The sequence below is a fragment of the Montipora foliosa genome, chromosome 10 (genome assembly GCF_036669935.1).
Source record: "Montipora foliosa isolate CH-2021 chromosome 10, ASM3666993v2, whole genome shotgun sequence".
NCBI lineage: Eukaryota > Metazoa > Cnidaria > Anthozoa > Scleractinia > Acroporidae > Montipora > Montipora foliosa.
Genome location: NC_090878.1, coordinates 29,776,944 through 29,786,534, shown reverse-complemented (window position 1 = coordinate 29,786,534; position 9,591 = coordinate 29,776,944). Strand labels below are relative to the sequence as shown.

Below are 9,591 nucleotides of genomic sequence, written 5' to 3'. Positions count from 1 at the left end.
ATTGTATGTAGAGCATAACTTCCCTGCTATGTAACCGTAAGACTAAAATCCCTAGGGTAGCGGGGAAAACGGAGTGTTGAGAGGTCCCGGCTTCGCTTACCGGATTCAGCGTGTTAAACATGTTTGGCCGTTGTTAGTTCTGCACTCTACCCTGGGAGATTTTCCTTCGGGTATTTTGGTTTTCCCCCGATCACTAAAAAACCTTTTCTTTTAATATTTTTTAAGCCGTTATCAAATCGTTTAATGTCTTATTGCCGAAAATTCTTTCGACGTTGTTGACTAGTTCCACTGGTTTACTTGGAACGCGTGAAAACGTTCTGCTCCAGATTCACAGCCGCCTGTAGATCATTTCAGTTGTTGTCTTGGAATCTGGTGCTCAATCAACGGAGTCAGCGGTGTCTTGTTCATAGCAGCCTCAGTTTTAAAGCGAGTTTTTGTGTTGCTGATTTAAATTAGCTTTATCATACACGCAGGGTTTCCAAAGATGCGCTGAAATCGGACTCACAGCGAACAAGTACACTCAGAACTGTTCGCTGTGAAAACATGAGGGTCTCAAACTGAAGATGCGCCATGAGTTTATACAATGTATGTTTACAGCATTACAAAGAACATCACAGCTCAAAGCTATCCGCAATCCTAGTCTGCAGATAAACATGTACAGGAACCAGAAAGCAGCAAAGTAATTTGGTGAACCTTGAATATTAGCTCCGTGACGAGGTCACTGCTGTCATCCTCAGAGCGAGGCGGACCCATGAAAGCGAGGCACTGCTGCGTCCAATACCCTTGCAATTGAGTGTATTTCTTGCTTGTTTGGGTGTTTTTAGTTCGTTGTAGTCGCTTTATTGTTTGACCTGGCCATTGAGCTCGATTAGCTCTGCTACTATTCTTAATGTCCTGGTACCTATTTTTTTGTCCTTGCCTTGTACTTAACATTAATTGTTTTAAACATTTTTTCTGTAGGAGTTCCAAATAAAGTAGTTGTTGAATTTTTCAGCTTTGATAGTATATTTGTACTTTACGCTAAACTGTGCCCTTAATCTTTTGAAACGCTGTTAGTGTCAATTTTGCACATCAAGTTACCTCCTAATTTTTCTTTTACAGGCAAAAAGAAAATGTATTAACAACCTCTTTATTTAAGTCTTAAGGTTATATAGTCGAGCGTAAGTGATCAGTTATTTGGGAAAACTGCAAATCAAATCAAGTCCCAGAACGTTAAAGCAGTTCAAATAAAATGTTAGTGTTTCATGAGAGAGTGTCAATTAACTCCAAGTGCAAAGTCGCTCTTCTTTAGAACTGAATGAATCTCTCAATATCTTCATCATTCTCATATCCTTGGGCTCTACGAGTTTTATATTTTCATATTATGGCTAGTCCAAAAAATTAAAATAAGCAATCAACCCCATTCCGAGCGGCGTTGTTGACAATGCCCCCCTACCCGGGGCTAACCCATTTTAGCAAAAGCCCCACTTGTACCCTAGAGAAGCAAAATGAAACATTACCCGACAAATGGGGTAATGAGGTCACTGAGAAATGACAAAGCCATAATGCGGTCGCTTTGCTGTAACACGCGAGCAGATGTAATACCTCATTGCAGGGAAAGACTTGAAGACCCCACGTTTACCAGCCTTTTGACTATTATATAGTATTCTATTCTATTCGTTAAGTGTAAAATTTATTCAGTTCAATGTTTGCTTACGGCGAGAGCAGTAACGATGTTGTTATCGAGACTGAACGAACTGTTTACTCAGATTTCCTATGAGTTAATTTAGTTATGTTTTGTCCCCTTAATACCAAACACATTTAGCTGAGTTGTCGCCAAGATGGCTCATATTTAAGGGAAAAGTAAACATATTTACGGCAGTCTATCTGGTCTATTAATTACAAAATATGATCTTGAAATTTATAGCAAAGGCTTATTGAAAGAGACTGCGGTTTGAGTATTAACAAGTAGAGAATTGTGGGAAGGTATACGGGGCAACGTGGTTCACCTTAACTGGCAAACATTTTTGCTCGGACAATTAAGGAAAATAACTACCCTACAGGAATTCCGGGACGAATAAGTCAAAAGCCGCTTAAGGTATTTCATCTGCTTGTAAGCGGCTTTGCGGCAGATATCTATCGCTGAGAAAGTATGCTTTTCCTTTTTGCGTGTGCCAAAATTAATAAACAGATGACTCCGTGTTAAGTCGTTTCCGAGGTTATGGAGAATTTTGTGTGTATTTTTGTGACAAAGAATTAGTAAATTTTCGAGAGTGTGGTTCAATGTTTGACGTTTTGGTTTGGCGGTGGAAATGTCGGACCGCACGCGTGGACAATAAAGCAATTTGTTAATTGTTATTATTACAAGAGCTTAGGGTCGTATTAAGACAAAGACCTCGATTGTATCGTAGATAAAAGCACGGTGAACTTAAAGCCTAACAGATGAAGAAGTAAATCACAAACGTGATGAAGAAATCTCGTGTTAAAGAGCACATTCGGACGAATATTTCTCTAAAGGCGTTTCAAAATTGCCAAACTGCGTGGGGAATTCCATTTCGGCCATCTTCGGTTGGACGAACGTATTTCCTGTCTCCACGGGGCAAAGACTATCGTTTTCTTGAATCACGAAGCCTGAACGCCAAAGAAAACGCGTTTGTGACGAAGAAACGAGAACATTTGCGACAACAGAATGTTAACCTGGCGTTTTCAGATCTTAGGCAGATTTTACCCACTCATCCACCGGATAGGAAGTTGTCAAAGGTAGACATCTTGAAGACAACTATAAAGTATATAAGGTTTTTGGACAGTTTGCTGAAAAAGATGGATGGATTGGAGCAGGAAACAGGCGCTTTCTGTCGTGGCGATGAAAAGAAATCCGGTTTTCCAAACGGGACAGAGATTAAGGAACCGATTTTCGAAAATGTCGTTCATGGAACAGACGGAGACTGAGAAATTCGCAAAAACTAAGGAGGGAAATCATGATAAATAATGCTGTTTTCGATAGAATAGGTGTATGTGTATCTTCGTTTTAGCTTCGTAATAACGATAACAAAGTCAATTTGTGCACTACGTCCAGTATCCCGAATTTATGCCGTCAAATTCACATAGTTGACGAACTGAAAGGACGCTCGCGAAAGAGGTTTTGATGAAGATGTATCTTCGGATAATTCAGCTGCTTTGCAGGACAAGTAGGGAGGAACTTTATTAGCTGAGTTTATCAGAATTAAGTAGCATAATTAAAGGATTATTCTTGTTGACAAGTATATATTTTTTCAGTTTCTGTTTTCAGTTTTCAGTTTTCAAATTTAAGCCAACAAATTAAAAGGTTAATTTTTTTTTCAGAGTCATTGGTTTATCAGCGAGGCTATTTTGTAGGTGCCGTCTTTCAAATTGATTTAAATTTGACCATTTCTTGTTATGGTTATTACTGATAGCATTATGTTAAGGCTATAAAAACTCAGCAAGATATGGCGACATATTATATTCTGTTAAAAAATGTTTTAGTGCCGGTTGTTCCATTAAGGTGGGCAGACACGAGGCGTCATGTTGCAGGGACATGTTGCAGTGACAAAAAACTCGTGTGGTGCACACTAAGGTAACATGTGCACACACATGAAAATGTTGCGGGTACATGTCCTAGGGATATATTGCAGCGACATGTCCTCTCGTGTGAACTTCACGGGACACGTCGCGGGGACAAAATCACCCCCAAATTGGTGTTGCACAATTATAAAAGTATCGGTTCACACGAGGGGACATGTCGCTGCAACATGTCCCTGGGACATGTACCCGCAAAATTCTCATGCACATGTTGTGACTTTGTCCCCTCTACATGTCCCCGCTACCCCACCCTAATACATGTCTCCCGAGCGTGTACTACACGCGTTTTTGTCCCTGCTACATGTCCCCGCTACACGACCCTAATACATGTCTCCCGAGCGTGTACTACACGCGTTTTTGTCCCTGCTACATGTCCCCGCTACACAACCCTAATACATGTCTCCCGAGCGTGTACTACACGCGTTTTTGTCCCTGCTACATGTCCCCGCTACCCCACCCTAATACATGTCTCCCGAGCGTGTACTACACGCGTTTTTGTCCCTGCTACATGTCCCTGTAATATGACCCCTCGTGTCTGCCCACCTTTAGAGTTTTGCTGGTTCTTGACAAAACTGCCTTCCAAGTCATTTTTATCTTTATTTTTAATCTTCATTTTACTTATGACCGATCATGGCACATTACGGCTTCTGATCGTCAAAAACCGTGTCTCGACTAGGATAAGAGCATGATGAGACAAGCCTTTGTGGAAATTCGTGAGCCAAAATTACCGTTTTTTTTTTCCAAATACGAGCCCATGGGGAACGGTGTCTCCGTGTTGAGTTTTGTGATCTAAGGAGACACCGTAATTGGACGAAAGTAAAAATAGGGAGTTGCTTTAGATTGGCTAACAACAAAGTCGTGAATTTTTGCAAAACCCCTCGTTGGCCCAAGTATTTTAAAATTTGTTTGGAATGGCTACCTTGGGATCCATCAAAGAATACAAAAAAGCCCTAGGGCTTCTGCAAAGTTATTACAACGTAATGATTACCAGTTCAGTTTCAGTTTGAAAATTTAAATGAATTCCAATGTTGAATAGATTATGGACATCGCAGTGTTTGAAAATTTATATGAATTCCAATGTTGTATAGATTATGGACATCGCAGTAAAGGGGTGGAAATTTCCAAATTTATGGTGGAAGTGATAACGAAATTGCGGATTTATCAACCACAGGAAACTGTAAATTCGTTGTTCGATGCGACAACAGCAGCAAAATTCCGTTTGTGGTCACTCTGACAATTGTCCGCAATTCTTCTATGGCATAAGCTGTTTGCGAAGAGGAAAATTTGGGTTTTTTTGTCAGAAACAAAAAGAAAATCTCTTAACCAATTACAACAGACGGAAACAATCAAATAAGATGGTCGCGATACAAAGAAGATACACACAGCCAATAAGTTTGATTCGCATAAAAATCATTGCCCAACTCAAACAGTAAACTTCGCGCATCTTGATTGATCACCGTTCTTGGTATTCGAGAATCAGGATGTTAATAATGCAGGATTTCCATCATTTGCTTTTGCAAACGCAAAACAATGTTGAGTAAACTAAGGAATGTGTATAAAAATATGATTTATAATTTGTGCGCCAAATTTAGGAATAGATGGTTCAATTCAGGTGGCAATCGTCTCGCTTTACTTCTATGATTGAAGTTGTCTGAATTAGTGCATTTTAGCAATGAGAGTGAAGGAGATAGTGAAATGTTAACCCCGGTAAATGAATGAAGATTTTTTTTAAAGATGGTGACTTGGGGCGGGTGCTCGACTTTTTACTTTTACGCCATTTGAAATTGTTCAAAATGTCGCATAGAATCCTTCCGCTTGCGTAAACAGAACTCATACCCAAAAAAAAAATCACACGCTTCTCCCTCGATTTGACGTCATTCGCTGTCGCAAATTGTTTGGCGATTTGGTTAGCTCTCTTACTGAGTCTATAACGTCCTTTCCACTTATCAAACCATGTTTTGTACGGCTTTTATGATATACCGTCGGTATATACCATTTTAAAAAATTGATCTCGCTATTTTCGGGGGAGGGGGGTCGCTACTGTCAGGATTTACTAGCGGCCACAAGAAATTGACGTTAATTTCGGGGGGTCGTTACTATCGGAACTTTACGGTATGTTTCTCGGCCTCACGAAATCTAGTTTAACAGCTTAATAACGGTGCACTTCGTGAAACAAGAAAAATGTTAATAATACTAATGATAGTAGCAATAATAATAATAATAATAATAATAATAATAATTGTTATTATTAATATAATAATAATATAATATAATATAATATAATATAATATAATAATAATAATTGTTATTATGATTAGTATTTGTCTTTGTTCTTGCCAAAGTTTTGCTTCCATATAGGTTCACTAGGGCCGGGATCAAAGCATGATCCTTGGGCACTAATAAGTTTATTTTATGGATAGAACCCTCGTCAAATTATGTGCTGTATCAAGTAGTGTTATCTTCTGTAGCTCATTGATAATGATAATGCCCGGGGTTTTTGCTGTTTTCTCCTCTGGGGCAAGTACTCCTATTACTATTGGAACAGTCTCTGTGCGCATCCCCACATCTTGATTATCATCATCATCATCATCATCATCATCATCATTATTATTATTATTATTACTATTATTATTATTATTATTATTATAAATCGAAGAAGGAGAAAGTTTTAACGAGAACTTGAAAGATAAATTCAGTGAAATGGAACTTAAGTTTTTAATATCGTTCACTTGGCAGTTAAAGGAGATAAATAATATAACTACAGGATATTACACGGTGGCGAGAAGATATGAATTTTATGTTTGAGTGGCAAGAAGTTCTTTCTCAGTACGAGAACATAAAATTCGTATCTTCAAGCAAACGAGTAGTTTTCTTTTTATTATATGGACAATTTAATATACATCGTAGAGAATGAAAAGCAGGCTTTCAAAGAAATACTGGGTGGGAATCGTGAGGTCGTTGCTCAATACGACCACTCGTGTTAGACACGAAGAATACGCCACTCGGTTCCCGGATGTAGTGGTCGTATTTGGTCTACAGTTGTTTTAGTTCGCGGTAAAATACTCCCGTCCATGTAATAATGAGTTTTATGAAATTTTGTAATAATCCAAAAACGCAAACATGTATATTAACTAGCTTACTATCAAAACAAGATAATTTGCCACATGGCATTCAAAATAATTACGGCGATAACAGGGTTTTCGTTTGAGGCCGGCGACCGGACGTTTCGTCCGGTTGTTTACCATTTCACATCCGTTACTTTGATGGTATAAATTTTGAAATTCGTTGACCCTTAATCTTTTTGGACTTGGGTATCTCAGGAAGCTACGGGCTGAAAGAACACAAGACAAAATCACGCAATAAATCCTTCAAACTAACAACATGTCACATCGCCTTATTTTAATTGCGCATGATAAGTTTAATTTTCTTTTCTTTCCTCCAATCTCAAGAATGTAAACAACATTTGCGAGGGTTTCAGGCCTTCTTGAGGGTTTTCTAGCAGTGCACTTGCAATCGGCCTTACAAAGGAAAATAGCCATGTCCGGTACTTTCATTATCAAACCCGGTACTTTGAAAAGCTATCGAAAACCCTGCGATAACGATTATGATATGATCACATTATTTAGAAAAGCCGTTACCTTGATTTTTTTTAATTGGACTACGGATTTACAAGAGATTGATGAATTCGGTTTTTTGACCGTGCTTGCAATGGTAAAGATTCATGAGTTTCAATATTAACGTTTCCTAAAACTTGCGAAAACGGGTTGACCGCTGTTATTGCGTCCGATTGTTTGGAAAACCGCCAATGAAAAATGAACAACGGGCCGGGTCTTAGAAATGACTCTTGAATTGCGAAAGATAGTTGCTGATTTGCGGTGAACATTTCCTGTTTTTGACAACTTCCGTCTTTTATTCAAAAGTAGCCAGAACATGCCCAATCATAGCAGTGATGATATAAAGAATGATATGTAGTTGACATTTTTTCTTGTCTTTTTTTGTTTTCAGGTGGACTGTCTTGGACGCGAGTTTTCGACAGAAACTTCTTGACAACGAAACATATCTTTTACAGAATTTTTCATGGCAGTGATGAAACAAATTGTCCATACGTTTTCTGTAAACTTTAATGTTTTTTACCGTTTATTAACATGTCTTTTTATTATAATGAGTGATATGAAGTCAGCAATTTTTACTGTTTCTTTTTACAGTGATACGAGAGATAATAAAGAAATTAAATGGCACATGTTTCTTGTTTTGCTATGTCGTCTACAATCCAAAAATGTCGCTCCTCTTCAACTGAAAAGACACTGAATAAAAGCATACTCTTCAGAAGCAGAGTTTGTCCTCAGCTCTCAGCGCCTGCTAAGTTCCCTGTACTGTTATGGAGTGTGAGTGTTGAGTGAAAAAAGAAAGAAGAAAAATCATGAATTCACTCAAGGGCGCCAAGAACGTTTTGCACTAATGGTCAAAATATACATTTTTTTCATTCATTGAGTCCTTCACGGAAACAAATGAGGTGTTTTGCTATGAGGCAATTGCTTAAATTGTTCAGATGAGAGCGACGGTCACTTTTCCATTTCGTCTTCGCAATATTATGAAAAGGCCTAGGCACTAGACCTCGTCTTCATAATGAGTCTCAGAGCGTCGTCTTGGTAACGAGGCTCAAGTGAAATGGTAATGAAACTCTGTGTTTTTCTGCATGCTGTGTTTTTGCGTTCTGTGGTCATTATAAAATTCATTTTTACATAATGAATTTTGGAACAGAGAATATCAATAAAGGAGCACAGCTTGGAGAAATTGCTCAACGTTTTTTTTTTTTCATTTCCGTTTTTATATTCTCTGTTCCAAATTTGTTCTATTCGTGTACTATATTGATTTTTAAATATGCTGCAAAATACAAAAACGGAGCCGGTACAACGTAGAGAAATTTCTCTCCGTTGTATCAGCTCCGTTTTTATATATTGCAGCATATCGAAAAATCAATATAGTACACAAGTAGAACAAATTTTCATCATACCTTAACCGTGGTCTGGGTTGCACAGTTGGTAGTGCACTAGACTATGGTGCGAGAGGTCCAGGTTCAAATCCTGGCTGGGGCAATTGAGGGTATTTGAAATAAACACCGTGTTAGTAGGCAGTAGACAAAATGGATAGGTAAATACGTGGGAAAGGATGGGGAAAGAATGGGAGAAAGGGGGGGTTATCATGGGGGGAGAGGAGAAAATTGGGAGGTGATTACCAAGAAGGGAGAGGAAGGGAGGGGTATCTGGCAGAGAAGAAAAGGAAAAGGGGACAGGTGATCATAAGGAAAATAAGAGAGAGCATGGTGATGGCAGCAATGAGAAGGCAGGATGTGCATAGTAGACGAAAGCCAAAAGAAGGTTTCTCTTTTTTTTGGTCCGAATGTTTTTTTTTTTTTTTTGGGAGCAAAATCAACCAATCATATGGTCGGATATGGGTCACGTGATCAAAACTGCTTGATCCACCGATTTTTCGACGTGATCATGAAATTCTAGCTTTCTGATTGGTCAATATTAGTCACGTGACCCATATCCTGCACCATGATTGGTTGAATTTGCTTCCCGTCTTTTAAACAATAGCATTTGCTCTAAAATATCGTGGTAGTAACTTTTCGCTGATTACCTTTTGAAATATCGAGGTTTCAAAGCGTTCCACATCTAACTTGTTCTTTATTAGGTACTCCTCTTTTTGAAGAGCTTTTTGAAATCCACAAATTCTTCATTTTGAGCTGTAAAGGAAAGAAACAATTGTAAAATGTTTTGAAGACGAATTAACATAATATAACAAAAGATGACAATGGCTTATTATTGTTTAAATCTTTGTTTTTCAAAGTAATCTTGCCAGAAGATTCCTTTACGTTTGGACCAAAACTTATGAAGCTCTTCGACAGAAATATGCAGGTTTCACCGTTAAATTTTGTCATCTTCAATGAAAATAACATTTTTATCCTAACATCTTGTTTTCATTGGCGAGTACTTAATGAGAAAAAAAGAA

The 9,591-nt window shown here is 38.3% G+C and overlaps 1 protein-coding gene across 3 annotated transcripts in view; it reads left to right on the top strand.

Annotated features, from left to right (window-relative positions):
• Positions 1-7,835, top strand: part of LOC137972431 (N(6)-adenine-specific methyltransferase METTL4-like) — a 42,014-nt gene extending 34,179 nt beyond the window's left edge. For 2 of the 3 annotated variants that reach the window (XR_011117125.1, XR_011117126.1), the window contains one exon: positions 7,585-7,835. The gene's annotated coding sequence lies outside the window, so the exon portion shown is untranslated. Of the gene's footprint in view, positions 1-473; positions 793-7,584 lie in introns of those variants that run through there. The other variant, XR_011117127.1, reaches the window with a different exon arrangement.
• Positions 7,836-9,591: the final 1,756 nt, after the last annotated feature.